The sequence below is a fragment of the Trichechus manatus genome, unplaced genomic scaffold (assembly GCF_000243295.1).
Source record: "Trichechus manatus latirostris isolate Lorelei unplaced genomic scaffold, TriManLat1.0 scaffold00086, whole genome shotgun sequence".
Taxonomy (NCBI): Eukaryota; Metazoa; Chordata; class Mammalia; order Sirenia; family Trichechidae; genus Trichechus; species Trichechus manatus.
In genome coordinates, this window is record NW_004444022.1 from 710885 (window position 1) to 729325 (window position 18441).

An 18441-nucleotide genomic window follows, 5' to 3' on the forward strand; every position below is an offset into this window, starting at 1 on the left:
TAGCTCAGTGGTGAAGTCATTTCCGAGGTTCACCTTTCAGCCGGGGAGTGGACTGCCCCATAAAATTAAATGGGACTAATGAGGCACAGCAGTCCAGGGACAAGGGCCAGAAGGCAGAAGGGGACAGGAAAGCTGGTGATAGGGAACCCAAGGTTGAGTAAGGATAGTGTTGATGTGAGGTTGTTAACCATTGTCACAGGGCAACATGTGTACTGACTGTTAAATGAGAAACTATTTTGTTCTGTAAGCCTTCATCTAAAGTGAGAATAGCAGCACAACTGGAAGAGCATAGTTGATGTCACTGAACTATGCATGTAGAAATTTTTAAAATGGTGTATCTTTTGGCTGTGTATATTTTCACCAAAAAAAAAAATGTTGAGAAGGGAGACGGTTGACATGTTGTGGCGTTGTTAACCAATGTCATAAAACAATATGTGTACTACTGTTTCATGAGAAACTATTTGTTCTGTAAACCTTCACCCGAAGTACAATTAAAAGAAAAAAAAGAGCTACAGTACTAACCAAAACGTCGGCAGTTTGAATCCACCATCTGCTCCTTGGAAACCCTGAGGGCAGTTCTACTCTGTCCTATAGGGCTGCTATGAGTTGGAATCAACTTGACAACAACTTGTTTTTGACTTTGGTTAGTAATACTAATAGGAGACCCCCGTATACACACTTTCCAATGTGAATTTAGTATAGCAGATGACATTTTTATATAGGTATCATATTGTGACTTGTATGTATCAATTCCAAGGAAACCCTTCTAGGCGGCTCTGATGTGATAGAGGGCCAAAACTTGGATTTGTTTTTCTGTGGCATCCTATACAGTGACTAGCACAGTTTTAATCACAAACCATGAGTTAGAGTGGCATTTTGCAGATCTCAGTCATTCATATACCACATTTAGGATTTTTGTTTTGTTTGCAAACCACCTTGTTACTTAAAATATTTATTAAAATTGAATCACTTATTTTTAACTTATATAAAGGAACAGACATCCCTAGGTCTGAGAGAACAAAGGGAAGAGATCGGGATTATTAGAATCTATAAGCTCAATCACATATAATTTTTAAAAATTTTCAATAAATATTTATCGAGTGCAACTTACTACTTTTTTATTGTGGAAAGTATGTGTATATATATGGAGCCCTGGTGGCACAGTGGTTAAGCGTTCAGCTGCTAACTGAAAGGTTGGCCGTTTGAACCCACTAGCTGCTCCTTGGAACCCTATGGGGACTTCTACTCTGTCCTGTAGGGTCGCTATGTGTCAGAAGCAACTCGACAGCAACAAGTTTGATTTGCTTTTTTTGTTCAGTGATATAAGTTACATTCATTACACTTCATTTTAAAATAAATATTTATATCACTAAAAAAATGAAAACCAGTATCACTTGACATAGATGGTTATTGTAAATGTAAATAAAATGAAAAATAACCAGTATTATGAAATTATAAAAATTTAAAACTTTTTTACGAAATGCAAGCACTACATCAGATGGATTTATATCATATTAATTACTTTATATATGTTTTCTCATTTAATCATCTCAACAACTCTTTGAAAAAATACTGATACCCATGTTATAAATGTGAAAAATGTGACCCAGAGAAGTTACTTGCCCAGGTTCACACAGCTAGTATATGACAGAGCCATGATTAAAATCTATAGACTTCTGATGCCAAAGCTCCCAAAGATGAAAGTGTAGGGAGTCTTTATGTTCTAGGAGTTCTCCCTTATTTCTTTCCTTTTTCTCATGGACCAGCTCTCCACTTTTTTCATGCCATCTTCCAATACTTTCAGCTCATCAATCAAGAGATATTTCTCCAGATCCTGTGGCAAAATGCCCAACCTTTTGTTAAAACAATAATCATATTAATCCAGTAATAGAAATTGATTGAAGTTTATTTACTATACAATTTACAAAGTGGGGTAACATTTCAACTAGAGAGTAAAAAATTTTCCAAAGATTAAAGAACTTCCAAAGATTCTTATACCCCATGTTATTTACACTGCCATGAAAATGTGTCCAGAACAGTGTTTATAGAATAACAACTTGCCTTAAAACTCAGCTTCTGATCACTGCACATAGATAATTCTCAAAATGGCCGATGCCTAAGGCAAAATGGTCTTAGTAAGCTACTTACTAAGCTATTGTTTGACTTAAATGTGACTTTTGACTTTAGGAAACCAGTTTCTCAAAGCTCAAGGTTCAAAAGAAGATCTCATGGCAATGGCCTGGGTGGTCAGCCCAACTCTATGAACCCCAGAAATCTGGATTCCAGGATAATTAAACTCTGTTCCTCACCTTATTCTGGTGTTTATCTGAAATGTAATTTAAGGATACTTTTTGACAGAGTGTGTCTTTAAACATTTGAGAGAGGGAAGTTTGTTATTTATAGTTTTCTGTTGCCTTCTAAAAGGAAAACCAATCCCATTGCCATCGAGTAGATTCCAACTCATAGTGATGGAATCGACTTGAAGGCTATTGTTTTGGTTGCCTTCTAAGGAGTGCGAGTCCTTAGGAGGGCTGTTTTTTATTACAGAGCTTGTTTCTTTGTGTGAGGACACATGTAAAGAGCTGAGAGATAATTAAATTGTTTCCTTGTTAAAAATAATAAGATTGGGGCTACATATAGGAAACTGGAGAGGCTGCTGATGAGGGGTTAGGGTGGTGGCTATCAGTGGGTGGAAGATTTGGAGACAGAGAAGACATGGCTGTCTCTAGGAGAGAAACCTTAGGTAAAATACTGAAATTTCAAGACAGAATTTCATGAAGTTTAGCCATGCTATGTGTAACATTTGTGTGTTTTTTCTTGCTTTCCTTTAAAGAGCTTTCAAAATGGCCTTACTGTGCTAATAATAATGTTTTCATTGTACTTGAAATTAAAAATATTGGTATTAAAATTATATGTAGAGCACTTAGTACAGAATCTTACGTCAGTTACTCAATGTTAGCTACTGTTATTTCAACAGGAGATGGATAAATGGAGCTATCTCATGATCACACACAGTTCTAGGGTATTGTAATCCCATTTACCTGACACTAAAACTGACTCTCAGAGCAGTTCAGAGATTAAAATCACATAGCTAGGAAATAGTAGAAGAAAACATGGACCCTAATTCTGCTGGCTTCTCTTTCTACTCTGGATTGACTGATCAGAAAATATTTACCACTTTATTACCTTCTCCCCAAACCTGTTATTCCACTCAGTCACACAAGCAAGACACCCGGGTGTAACCTTGGCCTCCGCCTTTTTTCTTCCTTTTCCAAATCTGTCTCCCAACTCTAATTAGTCAACAATTCTTACTGGCTCTTCTTTATTTCCCATCATACCAACCTCCTCTGTTCCTTCAAATTCTGTTCTCCTAGCGTTACTGAACTACTCCAGTTCCCCCACCCACTGTGCTCTCACTTACCTCCATAATTTTGCATGTGCTATTCCTTCTGCTTGGAACATCCTCCCTCTTCCTATCTCTTTTTTATCTGACTGACTTATTTTTGAGGACTCCCCTCCTGTCTCACTTCCACTTTACCTAATCAGTCTGTGTAAGGTATGAGCTCCTAGAGCACACTGAGCTCTTGTCACTCTTGTATCAGTCAGGGTCTAGAAACCACATTAATTATTTTAACAAGGAAGTTAATATATGAAGTTGATGTAAAGACAGGAAACATAAAGTAACACAGAGATAATGACTTCAGGAAACAGCCACCATCCCTAGGTCTAAGGGGACAAAGTGAAGAGATCTGTATTATCAGAACCTAGAAGCTCAAAGGAGGTGCCCACAGAGCTATGCTACAGAAATATGTATCAGAAGGTCAGAAAAGGGGCATTGCAGAACTGTGATTTAGACCTCTGAGGAACATTTGCCAGCTGGCTTGTGCTGATAGTTCTGAGGCAGTGTAATGAGACTGGTTCTAAGGTGTAGAAGGAAATAGAAAACTGGAACTAACTACTATTGCCTGGTTGAACGGCCCTTGTTGGGGCAATGTCAGGTACAGCAAGCAAACCGAAAGAAACAAATTCCTTCACCTCTTTTCCTGTCTTCCATTCTCTCTCTTGCACCCTGTGTTTGAAGGACCTAAGAGAGCACCAGTTGGTAAAGGAAAAGTTTTCTGAGTCCTATCATAATAGAGTATGGAAAGCTGAGTTTGAGGCTGAAATATAATAGTATAATAACAGGTTCAACAATGCATTGTCATTGAAAAACAATGTGTACATGGGAAAATAACATGAACCCTCAAGGTTGATAGTTTTATAAGTGCCCAACACTCATTCATTTATGCAACAAACATTTTATCAATGCCTACTATGTACCTGGCAGTGGCATTGTCTCACTCACCAGACTATGAGCTCCTCAAGGGCAGGGACCATATCTTACTTATCTTGGTATTCTTGGCGTCTAGCACATGATCTGGCAGGTAGTAGGTCCTCAATAGATAATAAATGAAGGTGTCTTCTTATACTGTGTTCATTTTTATCCCAAAAACGCAACGTCTTCTTATGCTTTCTAACCTGTCAGCGTTCCAAGTTAATATGGTTATGGCTTATGATTTATATTCTACTGTTTCTCTTCCTTGCCCAGAAAAGTACAGATTTGCCATTACTTTTATGCCTTGCTCCCTGGAAGAGCTATTGGCATGCATTCCAGCCAGTATTCTGCCTGAACTTTGGTCAACATGGAAAATGGTCAAGGCAAGCTTGCTTAGAGGCCAAGAGTTCAGAGATGACAATATTAGCAAAAACACAGACTTGTAGAATCACATATAATTGGGATGAAATTCTTCCTACGTTACTTACTAGGTATGTGATCTTAAGCATGTTTCTGAACCTCTCTTTGTTTCTTTTTAAACTGGGAAAACAATATGAGAGGTTGATAGTTTTACAAAATGAAATGTTTGTAAGTACCCAATACTTTTATTTATTTATGCAAAAAACATTTTTTTCAGTGCCTACTCTGTGCCTGGCACTGTGCTAGTTTTTGGAGGATACAAAGATGAACAAAACACAGTTCCTGGCCTCCTTCAGTTCCCAGTCTAGCGGTTGGGACATAAAAAACCATAGGTTACAGGAACAGAGGAGGTAGATCTCTCCAGGACTGGAGAGGTGTCAGAGAAGGCTTTTAGGAGATCCCTAGGTGGGGGCAGGATTTCAGAGTATATCGATTTTAAAAAGACCTCCCAGATCTCAGTGAAGTCTTTTTCGCATCCCACACTGGCCAGCCTGTGTGTCATTCTGGTGTCATAGCCTCCCTTAGCCCCTATCCTCTGTTTGTCTCCACAGAGACAGTGGTAGGGATTCTTGGCTGGGGTGCCTGGTTTCAGCTTGGCTGAAAGTGTGGGGGTGACCTTGGTGTCAGGGGTAGGATGTTGCCTGTGACACTGAACCCATGTGTCAGGGCATCCAATTCCCTTTCTGGTCACATCGGCCTTCTCTTAGAGCTCTCTGCTTTTGCTGATTACATGTGGCTCAAGTTGGGGCAGTGTTAAGAAATGGGCTTTCAAGACCTTAGGAAAGTTTACATAGTTAAGGTATTACCTCTGCCCAGTCCTTGGGAAGAACAGGACTGGGGAGCCTGACTGCATTGCTTCACTTGGTTAGGAATTTCTTGGGGGCCAGTTGTGCCAGGATCCCTATCTTGCTACCAACAAATAGGCTGTCAGTAAATGGTGCTGATAACATCAGTACTAGTGGGACATGTTGAAGTTCTCATTTTTCTAATGATACAGAGACTTGTAACCTGTTTCTTGAATTTCTTATTGCCACTTCTCTGGACTCTGTAATTTGAGTGAATTGACTTTGGCTTGATGTATTATAACTGTATCCCATTGATTTTCCTAACAGAAATCATTCTAATTGTCAGGAGAACCTGATGATATTGCTTATGATGATAGTAATAGCTACCATTTTTTGAGTGGCTCCTTTGTGACAGGTACTGTGCTTTGTGAATTATCTCATTTAAATGACAGAGTATGTAGGTCCTATTGTTATCTCCATTTTATAGATGAGGAAACTGAGGTTTAGGAAGTTGTCACTTGCAAGGTCACATAGCCATCCCAGATCAGCCTGTCTACAAAGCTTGGGCTCTGACAATTACTACATTGCCTTTTCAAGTGGCCAGATTCTGTATCTTGCCAGGGGTAGGATTATAATATTCTCTTAATATCTTACTCTACCTAACTATCATAACTTTTTCCTTTTTATGACATACAAAGTTCTCAAAAGTGTAGTCAGCACTTATTTTGTCTGAATCCTTACCTCCTGTTTATACCTACACTCACTGAAGTCTGCCTTGCCGGCTCTGTCAGTTTGGATGCATTTCACGGCAAGTAAGAGAAAATGCAATTCACAATGGTTGAAAACAATAAGGAAAATTTATTATCCCACAAAACAGGAGGTCCTTATATAGGTTAGCTCCAGAATTGTTTAATTCAGCAGCTGAAAAAATGTCACCAATAGCCGATGTGTTTAGTCTCTTGTCCTGGATATCTTAGTTTATCAGCCGTATTCTCAGGCTAGATCTTCTCATTGTCACAAGATGGTTGCCATACCTCATGTTTTAAGAGCCAAAATTGTTGCAGATGCCTATAGCTAAAGCAATTTCTGGCAAGGTGAGTAGGATCACCATGATTGTATTAGACAAATCCAAAATCACACTCTTAAGGCTAGGGATTGGGCCCACTTCCCCTGATGCGTATGGAAGTGTAAGGAAGGGAAATGTCTAAAAATATTGAGGTTCTGTTAATATGGAGGAAGAAGCGGATCTTGTCTGTGACAATACCTTCAACACATAACAGTATAACCTTGGATGAGTCCTTAACCTTCCTTTATCTCAGTTTCTTCATCAGTATAATAGGGAAAATGGTACATACCTAGTGGGATTGTTGTGAGTACTGAGTTAATGAAGGTAAAATACAATGATTGGCATAGAAAATATATTCAGTAAATGGTACCTGTTGCTGTTATTATCAAAACTATAATTACCTCATTCTTGAAGTTGTCTCTTCATTTGGCTTCTAGGATAGCCCTCTTCTATTATTTTATTATTTACCTTTTACATCTTTAGATACATTTTATTCTTCCTTAAGGCTTGGTTCTAGAGTTTTGTATATGTATGTATATGTGTATATATATTTATATTTCGTGTATATTTCATGTATGTAAGTATAAATATATTTAGCCTTAGTGTTTTTCCGTGATGTAAGCTATTATTTGGACACTGATCATTTCCAGAGCTGTATCTGTAGCCCAGATCTTTCCTCTTTGCTCCATTCCCATACATACATCTGCTTATTTGACATCTCTACTTGGATGTCCCACAGGCACCATGAAATCAAAATAATTAAAAGTGAAATCATCAACTTTCCTCCTTTTATGTTTTTCATCTCAGTGAATGGCATCACCATCTATCAAGTAATCTAAGCCTGAAAACTGAAAAGAACTTGACTTATTCCTTTTCTTCATCCCCTACATTTTAATCGTTGACTATTCCTTATGAATTCAACCTACTAAATATCTCTCTCAATATCTACTATCTAAATATTCCTCCACTTTTCTCCATCCTAACTGCTGACACTTTAGTCTCAACCACATCACCTCTGCCTACTGCAGTAGTCTTTGTGCTTCCAGTTTTTCTCCTCCTTTCATATTCTTTACCCCAAAAGATATCTGTAAATCACAAAAGTGATCACGTCACTTCCTTGCTTTAAACATTTCAATCTCCAAACTCCTTAGTATGCTGCATAAGGCCCTTCTTGATATGGCACACCTTAGTTTTCCAGCTTCATTTTCTGCCACTCTCCCATACATAACTGCCTTGTTACACCACTTGGGTCTTTTTGCTGTCCATCTGAAGGGTCCCTTGTAGTTTAAGACCAGCTTCCTGAGTTATTTTTATTTCCTAGTAACAAGCTTTTTCCTTCAGTTACTGCCCCCACTCAGTGTCTATCTCTCTCTGGGTCCTCTTTTCCATAGGCTGGCTGCGGACTGGGACACTGTATCTCCAGGTCCTCTTTCCTCACGTTCCCTGAACACAAGCCTACACAGACCCTTTGCTTTGAATGGGGTCTCACATCCAGGGAAGCTTTCAGAAAGTAGCAGTGTTAGGTACATGGATGCTTTACTGTGATTACAAGGTTCTGCCTATTGGAGATGCTGGTCTTAGGTTCCCAACTCCCTCCAGAGGGTAGGCATCTTCAACTCCACATCATTCTGACATGCCTTATGTGCAATCAAAGTGTGAGGGATGGAATATAGGATGAGTAAAAAGTGTCCAATTTTCTCAGATAGGCAGTGTGTATCTGCAAGACCCCCAGAATGTGTAATATCCAGAATATTAGGCTTTTGCCCTACAAATAATAATGACTCTACTTTGTACCTAGCCCTAAACATACAGAAGCACTTATAGATTTTAAATGTTTGCATTGATTAAGATTCTTTTGGTTGTAACAGAATCTGACTCTGACTAGCTTAGGGAAAAAAATGGTAATAGGGTCAATTATTTTCAGGATCGTAACAATCTTACAGAATACCAGGAATAGTTGAACAAACAGGCCAGGAACTGAAATAGCTCTGGAGCCCTTAAAAGTAGATTTGTGGGTCTTCTTTTTAGAGCCCTGTCATTAATGTGTCATTGTTCTAACCAATCCCAGTCCCTGTTTCTATTAGTTGAATTTCTAGAGAGATAACTTGATTTTCTTTACTTGGGTCAGGTGTCCAATACACTGAGACTAGCAGCATCCTTTAGTGTAGTAATGACAGCAGGGTTCCCACCCATGTTGGTGAGCCAGCTGTTCTCAGAGAACAAAGGCTAGACAAATACCTCAACAGGTTTTCGCTAAAATGGGCCATGTTTTCTCATCACTTCATGTTTCTATTCCCTCTGCCTGGGGTTCCATTTCTCTTCTATCAGAAGCATTTGTAATAACAGTAATAGGTAACATTTAAGTGCTTACAATGTTTCAGCTACTGTTATAAGTGCTTTACAACTATTTTAACTCATTAAATCATGTAAACAATTTTATGAGGTAGATATTATTAGCTCCATTATATATATGAGGAAACTGAAATGCAGAAAGGTTAGATAACTTGCCTAAGGAGCACAATCAATGGTAGAGCTAGGATACAAACCCGTACATTCTCTTTGTAGATCAGTATTGTCCAACAGAAATAAAATATGAGCCACGTATGTAATTATAAATATTCTAGTAGCCACATTTTAAATATTGAAAAGAAACAAGTGAAATTAATTTTAATAATATATATTATTTAAGAGAATGTGTACAAAATATTATCATTTCAACATTTGCACTAACCACATTTTAGATGCTCAGTAGCCACGTGTGACTCAGGGCTACTGTTTTTGGACAGCACAGATCTAGAGTCTGTGCTTTTAGAGTTTAGAACCAGTTAAACCTTGGTATAAATTCCTGATTCTGACACTTCCTAGCTGTGTGATTCTGAGCAAAATTCTTAATGTCTCGAGGCCTCTTGTAAAGTCTATGCCTTTAAGATGAACAAAAATTCTAGACCTTTCATTTCCTCATGTGTAAATTGAGAATAACAATCGTACCTACCTCACATGACCGTCAGGATTGAGTAACTGTACAGTGTTTAGAATAATGCCTGGCACACGTCAATAATTGTTAACTATCATTATGATTTATTATCCTTACACACTCTAGAACTAATGTCTCTTTCTTTTCTGGCATATTGTCATATATACCTGGCAGTGATAAGCCTTCCTTCTTAGGGACTCCCAACATTACTTTGCATACACTTTCTCATTTCATCCTCACAACCACTCTGCTTCATAGATATTATTATTCTCATTTTACAAATGAGGAAACTGAAACTCATATAAAAGAATAGATCACAGAACTAGGAAATGAGAGGTCCACAATTTTTGTTCATCTTGAAGGCATAAACTTTATCATACTCATTTTGTTTGAAAACTTTGAATATTTGTTGAAGTAATTAATAAACATCATTATTTCCAGTGAGCCCAAAGACTCGTCATTAAAGTAATTTTTAGATCTCATAAAGCTTAATGACACTTTATTTAGAGGATTTTAAATTCCTCTTTTAAAGAATTAGTATTTGAGATACGGAGAAATTACACTGTAGTTGCAGAATTTAGTGATTGTATTACCACATACACTCAGACTGTGTTTTTTGGCATATTGATTTAATTGTACTGCATTACTATAATCTATATTAATTGTAGAACATTTCCAAAATACAAAAAAATTAACAAAAATTATTTACCCATAATCTTAGCACCAAGAGAGTGGTTATTCACCGTTAACATTTTAGTTTGTTTATAAATGCATGTACTTTTTTCACATGGTTGAGCTTATACTAGAAATATGATTTTGTAACCTTTTTTCACTTCACTTAAATCGTATTACATCATAAGAATTTCCACAGAGCAGTAAAAACCGTTAGGAAACCCTATTTTTAATGGCTGTACAGTTGTTTATAGTGGATATCTAGAGTTACATTTTTGGTGACAGGTTGCTTTCATGTTTTTCTCAATATAAATAATGATGTACTGACCATCTTTCTGTACTGTTCTTTGTTACAATGTTGGATTACTGTTCTTATGATGGATTCCTAAAAGGAGAATTACTGGCTCAAACGGTTAGCTTTGTAAGGCTCCTGTCAAGCATATTAATTTCGATATTTTGATCTTTGTCCTTTTAATAAAGTTAGGTAGATGGCTACTTTATGTCAGAGTTTTCTCTGTTTCATTTTTTCTTAGGTTTGAAGCAGTCATGAAGGAGGCTTATGCTGTGGATCAAAAGCTTGCAGAGAATCAGGAAGAAGGAAGACGAAGCCACCCTGGAAAAGAAATGGCCCTTTTTGGGGGTTCCTTTGACAGTCAAGGAAGCTTTCCAGATACAAGGTATTATCCTTTGTCTTTTCTTTTTTTTCTCTTTAGCTTGTTGTTAGCTGCTGTTGAGTTGACCCCAACTCGTGGTGACCCCATGCACAAGGGAAGGAAATATTGCCTGGTCCTGTGCCATCCACATGTTGCAGATTGAACCATTGTGATTAATAGGGTTTTCATTGCCTGCTTTTCAGAAGTAGATCACCAGGCCTTTCTTCCTAGTCCATCTTAGTCTGAAAGTGCCACTGAAACCTGTTCAGCATCATAGCAACATGCAAGCTATCACTGACAGATGGGTGATGACTGCACATGAGGTGCATTGATTAGGAATTGAACCCAGGTCTCTTGCACAGAAGGTGAGAATTCTACCACTAAGCCACCAATGGTTGAAATCACAAGTGGCATACATTTTCTGGAATTATAAACTGAATAGGATATTATCAAAGTGGATAATTAATCAAAGCTTCCTCTTCAGTTTTGAAATGAGGGAAGATATTCTGAAAGTCCCACTGGGAAGAGGAAATGATAATCGTCATCCTTGTTAGACCTGTATGACATGTGAGGAACTATGCTCAGTGCCCATTAATCCTCACAGCAGCTTTATAAGAATAGTGTTATTATCCTATATTTTGTATAAATTAATTGAGGCTCATGAACCTAAAGTAACTTCCCTAAAGCCAAGTTGGTATTCTGATCAAAGCCTGTGTTTTCTCTACAATGCAATTCTTATTTCCTAACTTCCTAATGGCCTCAAAAGTAAATGTTCATTCCCAAGTATTTGGAAATTAAACAACACACTTCTAAATGACCCACAGGCCAAAGAAGAAGTCACAAGGGAAATTAGAAAATATTTTGAACTGAAAGAAAACAAAAGCACAATATACCAAACTTATGTGATGCAGCTAAAGCAGTTCTTAGAGGGAAATTTATAACTTTAAATGAGTAAATTTGAAAAGAAGAAAGATCTTAAATAAATAGCCTAGGCATCCACCTTAGCACACTAGAAAAAGAAGAGCAAACTATACTAAAAGCAAGCAGAAGGAAGGAAACAATAGAGATTAGAGTGGAAGCCAAAGAGATAGAAAACACTAAAACAATAGGTGAAATCGATGAAACCAAAAGTTGGTTCACTGAAAAGATCAAAACTGACAAACTTTTACCTAGAATGACCAAGAAGAAGAGAGAAAAAACTAAAATTGATAAAATCAAGAGGAAAAGAGGTAGACTCACTATACATATTAAAGGGATTGTAAAATAATACTATGAACATCTCTATGCTAACAAATTAAATAACTTAAATGAAATGGAAAGATTTCTAAAAAGGTGCACATAACCAAAATTGACTCAAGAAGAAATGAAAAATCTGAATAGAACTATAGTAAGTAAAGAGATAGGATTAGTATTGAAAAATCTCACCACAGAAAAATACCCAGGCCCAGACCACTTCACTAGCAAATTCTACCAAACATTTAATGAAGAAATAATACCAACCTTTCAACAACTCTTCTAGAATATAGAGGAGGAGGGAAGCTTCTCAATTCATTCTTTGAGGCCAGTATTACCATGATACCCAAACCAGAAAAAGACATAACAAAAAAGGAAAATTACAGACCAATATCCCTTATAAATATAGGCATAAAAATCCTCAACAAAATATTAACAAAATGAAGCCCGCAACATCTAAAAAGGATTATACATAATGATAAAAGTTAGTTTAACAACAGTAAAACTACTAAAACTAATAGATAAGTTCAGCAAGGTCACAGGGTACAAGTACAATAAAGCTGATTTAAAAAATAAAAGTAAATAAAGAAATTGGAGGCTTATCCTAAACCTTTAACCTTTACTTCTGTGCTAAGTGAGAGGGAGCACAGCAGGAAAACCACAGACTTTGGAGTCATATGGACTTGAAATTTAATCCTGGCTCTTCCTTTACTTGGCTGTGTGACCTGGGATCCTTTTTTTTTTTTTTTTCCTTAACTTCTTATTTGGAAAGAATTTCAAACTCATACAAAATTTGCAAGAGTAACACAAAGTACTCCAATATACCCTTTATCTAGATTCACTGATTATTAACAACTTAAATAAACCTTTAACATTTACTTTTCTCTCTCCCCTTCTTTCCCTCTCTTCCTCCCTCTGTTCTTCTCTCCCTCTCCTTTCTGAACCATTTGAGAATAGGTTACACACATCATGCCTCTTTACCCTTAGATACCTCAGGGTGTGTTTCTAAAGAACAAGGACACACTCTTCCATAACGTTGAAACAATAGTACTGCCTAATCTACAGTCAATATTCTAATTTCACTAATTGTCACAATAACGTTATTCATAGATTTATTTTTCCCTGTCCATGATCCAATCCAGGATTACACACTGCATTTAGTTGGTAGATCTCCTTAGTCTTCTTTAACTTGAAATAGTTCTTCATTCTTTTTCTGTCTTTGACAATACTGACATTTTTGAAGAGGCCAGCCAGTTGTTTTGTAGAATATCCCTTAGTTTAGGTGTGTCTGTTGTTTCTTCATGATTAGATTGATATTATGCATTTTTTTTCTTTTTACTGGTGAGAGGAATGATTCCTTTTCTCTCTTTTTTTGTTTTTGTTTATTTTCTTGAACAACTCTGTTGTTGTTGTGTGCCGTCAACTGCATTCCGACTCATAGTGATCCTATAGGACAGAGTAGAACTGCCCCATAGGATTTCCTAGGCTGTAATCTTTATGGCAGCAGATTGCCAGGTCTTTTCTCCCATGGAGTGGCTGGCGGGTTCAAACTGCTGACCCTTTTGTCTGCAGTGAGTACTTAACCACTGCACCACCAAGACTCCTTTAAACAACTCTATTGACAATAGAATTCACCCATTTTAAGTGTATGGCTCAAAGATTTTTTTGTAAATTTATGAAGCTGTACATCCTTCACCATAATTCAGTTTTGGGACATGTTCATCAACTTGATAATATCTCTCATGTCTATTTATAATTAACAGCTGTTCTCACCCCCAGCCCCAGGCAACCAATAATCTACTTCCTGTCTCTATAGATTTGCATTTTCTGGTCATCTCCTGTGGTCTTTTGTGACTAGCTCCTTTCACTCAGCATGATGATTTTTAGTTCATCCATATTGTAGCCTGTATCAATACTTCATTCCTTTTTCTTGCTGAATAGCATTCCATAGTATAGACATACAACATTTTATTTATCCATTTATAGGTATATGGACATTTAGGTTGTTTATACCTTTTGATTATTGTAAATGCTGCTATGAACATTCATGTAGAAGTCTTTTGTGTGGACATATACTGTCAATAAGGAATCCTGTTGGCACAATGGTTAAGTGCTCAGCTCCTAACTAAAAGGTCGGTGGTTTGAACCCAGCAGCTACTCCATGGGAGAAAAAAACTGTCAATCTGCTGCTGTAAAGATTACAGCCTAGGAAACCCTATGGGGCAGTTCTGCTCTGTCCTGCAGGGTTGCTATGAGTTGGAATCTTGGAATCAACTCCATGGCACATAACAGCAATGTTGTCAATTATCTTGGTTATATACCTGAGAGTGGGTCACATGCTAACTCTATGTGTAACATTTTGAGGAATTGCCAAGTTGTTTTCCAAAGTGATTGTGCCATTTTACATTCTCACTAGTAATCTTTTTTTTATTGTACTGTAAGTGAAAGTTTACAATTCAAGTAAGTTTCTCATACAAAAATTTATACACTCATTGCGATGTGACCCTAGATGTTCTCCCTATACTGTGACAGCACACTCCTCCTTTTCACCCCGGATTTCCTGTGTTCATTCAACAAGTTCCTGACCCTCTCTGCCTCCTCATCTCGACTCTGGACAGGAGCTGCCCATTTAGTCTCATTATCTACTTGAGCTAAGAAGTACACTCTTCACGAATATCATTTTATGTCCCATAGTTCAGTCTAATCTTTGTCTGAAGAGTTGGTCCCAAGAATGGTTTTAGTGTTGGGGTAACAGAGAGTTCAGGGGCTATGTCTTCTGGGGTCCCTCCAGTCTCAGTGAAACCATTAATTCTGGTCTTTTTACTAGAATTTGAGTTCTGCATGGTACTTTTCCCTGCTCTGTCAGGGACTCTCTGTTGTATTCCCTGTCAGGGCGGTCTCTGGTGGTAGCCGGGCATGATCTAGTTCTTCTGGTCTCAGGCAGATGGAGTCTCTGGTTTATGTGGTCCTTTCTGTCTCTTGGGCTAATATACTCCCTGTGTCTTTGGTATTCTTCACCCCCTTTACTCCAGGTGGGTTGAGACCAACTGATGCATCTTAGATGGCCGCTCCCTAGCTTTTAGGTGGATGAATTTACATCTGGATACTCAATTCCGTTCCATTGGTCTATGTATCTGTTGTTGTACAAGTACCAGGCTGTTTTGACTACTGTGGCTGTGTACTAGGTTCTAAAATAAGGTAGTGTGAGACTCCCCACTTTGTTCTTCTTCTTTAGTAATGCTTTACTTATCTGGGGCCTCTTCCAGTTCCATATGAAGTTGGTGATTTGTTTGTCCGTCTTGTTAAAAAGTTCCGTTGGAATTTGGATTGGGATTGCGTTGTATCTGTAGATCACTTTGGGCAGAATTGACATTTTCACAATGTTAAGTCTTCCTGTCTATAAGGAAGGTATGTTTTTCCACTTATGCTGGTCTCTTTTGGTTTCTTGCAGTAGTGTCTTGTAGTTTTCATTGTATAGGTCTTTTACATCTCTGGTTAGATATATTCCTAAGTATTTTATCTTCTTGGGGGCTACTGTAAATGGTATTGACTTGGTGATTTCATCTTCGAAGTTCTCTTTGTTGGTGTAGAGGAATCCAACTGATTTTTGTATGTTTATCTTGTATCCTGATACTTTGCTGAAATCTATTAGTTCCAGTAGTTTTTTCGTGGATTCTCTTAGGTTTTCTTTGTATAAGATCATATCACGTGCAAATAGAGATACTTTTACTTCCTCCTTACCAATTTGGGTGCCCTTTATTTCTTTTTCTAGCCTAATTGCTCTGGCTAGGACCTCCAGCACAATGTTGAGTAAGAGTGGTGATAGAGGACATCCTTGTCTGGTTCCCGTTCTCAAGAGTAACGCTTTCGGACTCTCTCCATTTAGGATGATGTTGGCTGTTGGCTTTGTACAAAGGCCTTTAATTATGCTAAGGAATTTCCCTTCTATTCCTATTTTGCTGAGAGTTTTTATCATGAATGGGTGTTGGATTTTGTCAAATGCTTTTTCTGCATCAATTGATAAGATCATCTGGTTCTTGTCTTTTGTTATATTTATGTGATGGATTACATTGATTGTTTTTCTAATGTTGAACCATCCCTGTATACCTGGCATAAATCTTACTTGGTCATGATGAATTATTTTTTTGATATTTTGTTGAATTCTATTGGCTAAAATTTTGTTGAGGATTTTTACGTCTATGCTCATGAAGGATATTGGTCTGTAATTTTCTTTTTTTGTGATGTCGTTACCTGGTTTTAGTATCAGGGTTATGCTGGCTTTACGGAATGAGTTTGAGAGTATTCCATCATTTTCTATGCTCTGAAATACCTTTAGTAGTAGTAGTGTTACTTTGCTTTGAAAGTTTGCAGAATTCTCCAGTGAAACCGTCTGGGCCAGGGGTTTTTTTGGTTCGGAGTTTTTTAATTACCTTTTTAATCTCTTCTTTTGTTATAGGCTTATTTAGTTGTTGTTCCTCTGTTTGTGTTAATTTAGGTAGGTAGTGAGTCTCTAGAAATTTCCTCTAGGTTTTCAAATTTGTTAGAGTATAATTTTGCATAGTATTCTGTTATGATTCTTTTAATTTCAGTTGCGTCTGTCATGATATTGCCCATTTCATTTCTTATTCGGGTTATTTTCTTCCTCTCCTGTTTTTCTTTTGTCAGTTTGGCCAATGGTTTTTTGCTTTTGTTGATCTTTTTAAAGAACCAGCTTTTGGTCTTGTTAACTCTTTCAATTATTTTTCTATTCTCTATTTCATTTAATTCTCCTCTAATTCTTATTATTTCCTTTCATCTGGAGCCTAAGGGCTTCTTTTGCTGCTCTCTTTCTACTTGTTCCGGTTGTAGGGTTAATGTTTTCATTTTGGCCATTTCTTCTTTTTGAATGTGTGCATTTATTGCTATAAACTGACCTCTGAGGACTGCTTTTGCTGTGTCCCAAAGGTTCTGCTAGGATGTGTTTTCATTCTTATTTGATTTTGTGAATTTCTTTATTCCATCCTTAATTTCTTCTCTAACCCAGTAGTTTTTGAGAAAAGTGTTGTTCAGTTTCCATGTGTTTGATTTTTTTGTTGCTTTTTCTGTATTGTTTTCTACTTTTATGGCTTAATGGTCAGAAAACATTCTTTGTAATATTTTGATACTTTGGATTCTGTTAAGGCTTGCTTTATGGCCTAATATGTGGTCTATTCCGGAGAATGTCCCATGTGCGTTGGAAAAGAAAATATTCTTGGCTGCTGTTGGGTGGAGTATTCCGTATATGTCTATGAGATCAGGTTGGTTGATTGTGGCATTTAGATCTTCTGTGTCTTTATTGAGCTTCTTCCTGGATGTTCTGTCCTTCAACAAAAGTGGTGTGTTGAAGTCTCCTACTATTATTGTGGAGCTGTTTATCTCTCTTTTCAATACTGTTAGAGTTTATTTCATGTATTTTGGAACCCTCTTGTTGAGTATGTAAATATTTATTATGGTTTCGTCCTCCTGGTGTATTGACCCTTTAATCATTATATGGTGTCCTTCATTATCCTTTGTGGTGGGTTTTACATTAAAGTCTATTTTGTCAGGGATTAATATTGCCACTCTTGCTCTTTTTTTTTTGATTGTCGTTTGCTTGATATATTTTTTCCATCCTTTGAGTTTTAGTTTGTTTGTGTCTTTAAGTCTAAAGTGTGTGTCTCTTGTAGGCAGCATATAGACAGATAGTGTTTTTTTATGCATTCTGCCACTCTCTGTCTCTTTATTGGTGCATTTAGTCCATTTACACGCAGCATAATTATCGATTGGTATGTGTTTAGTGCTGTCATTTTCATGTCTTTTTTGTGTTTTGTTAACAGTTTCTTTGTTCCACTTAATTTTCTGTGCTGAGTAATTTTTTTGTGTGTTTTCTTTTCATCTTTTTCATTGTTGATTTTGTATTTGCTGAGTCTTTATGTTTTTCTTATATTTTGTTTTGATGTGTAAGATTGCTAGTTTCATTTGTGGTTACCTTAATATTTACTCCTATGTTTCTAAGTTTAAACTAGTCTTTTATTTCTTTAAATTGCCTTGACTACCTCTCTGTATGAAAGATTTATGACTACATTTTTTAGTCCCTCTTTTTTTTTTTTTTTTAATGTTGTCTTCTTTTGTATTCTACCTCTAGTAATTCCAAGAAGTTCTCTTCCTCCGCAAATGTCTTGATTCTTTTTTTGGGAGCTTGCTGAAGCCATCATGGTCTGCCTCTTTATGTGATTTGATATTGACTGTTGTCTCTGAGCCATCAATAAGTTATTTATATTTGTTTGATTTTTGTTTGCTTAATGTATCCTAACTTCTTGTTTTGT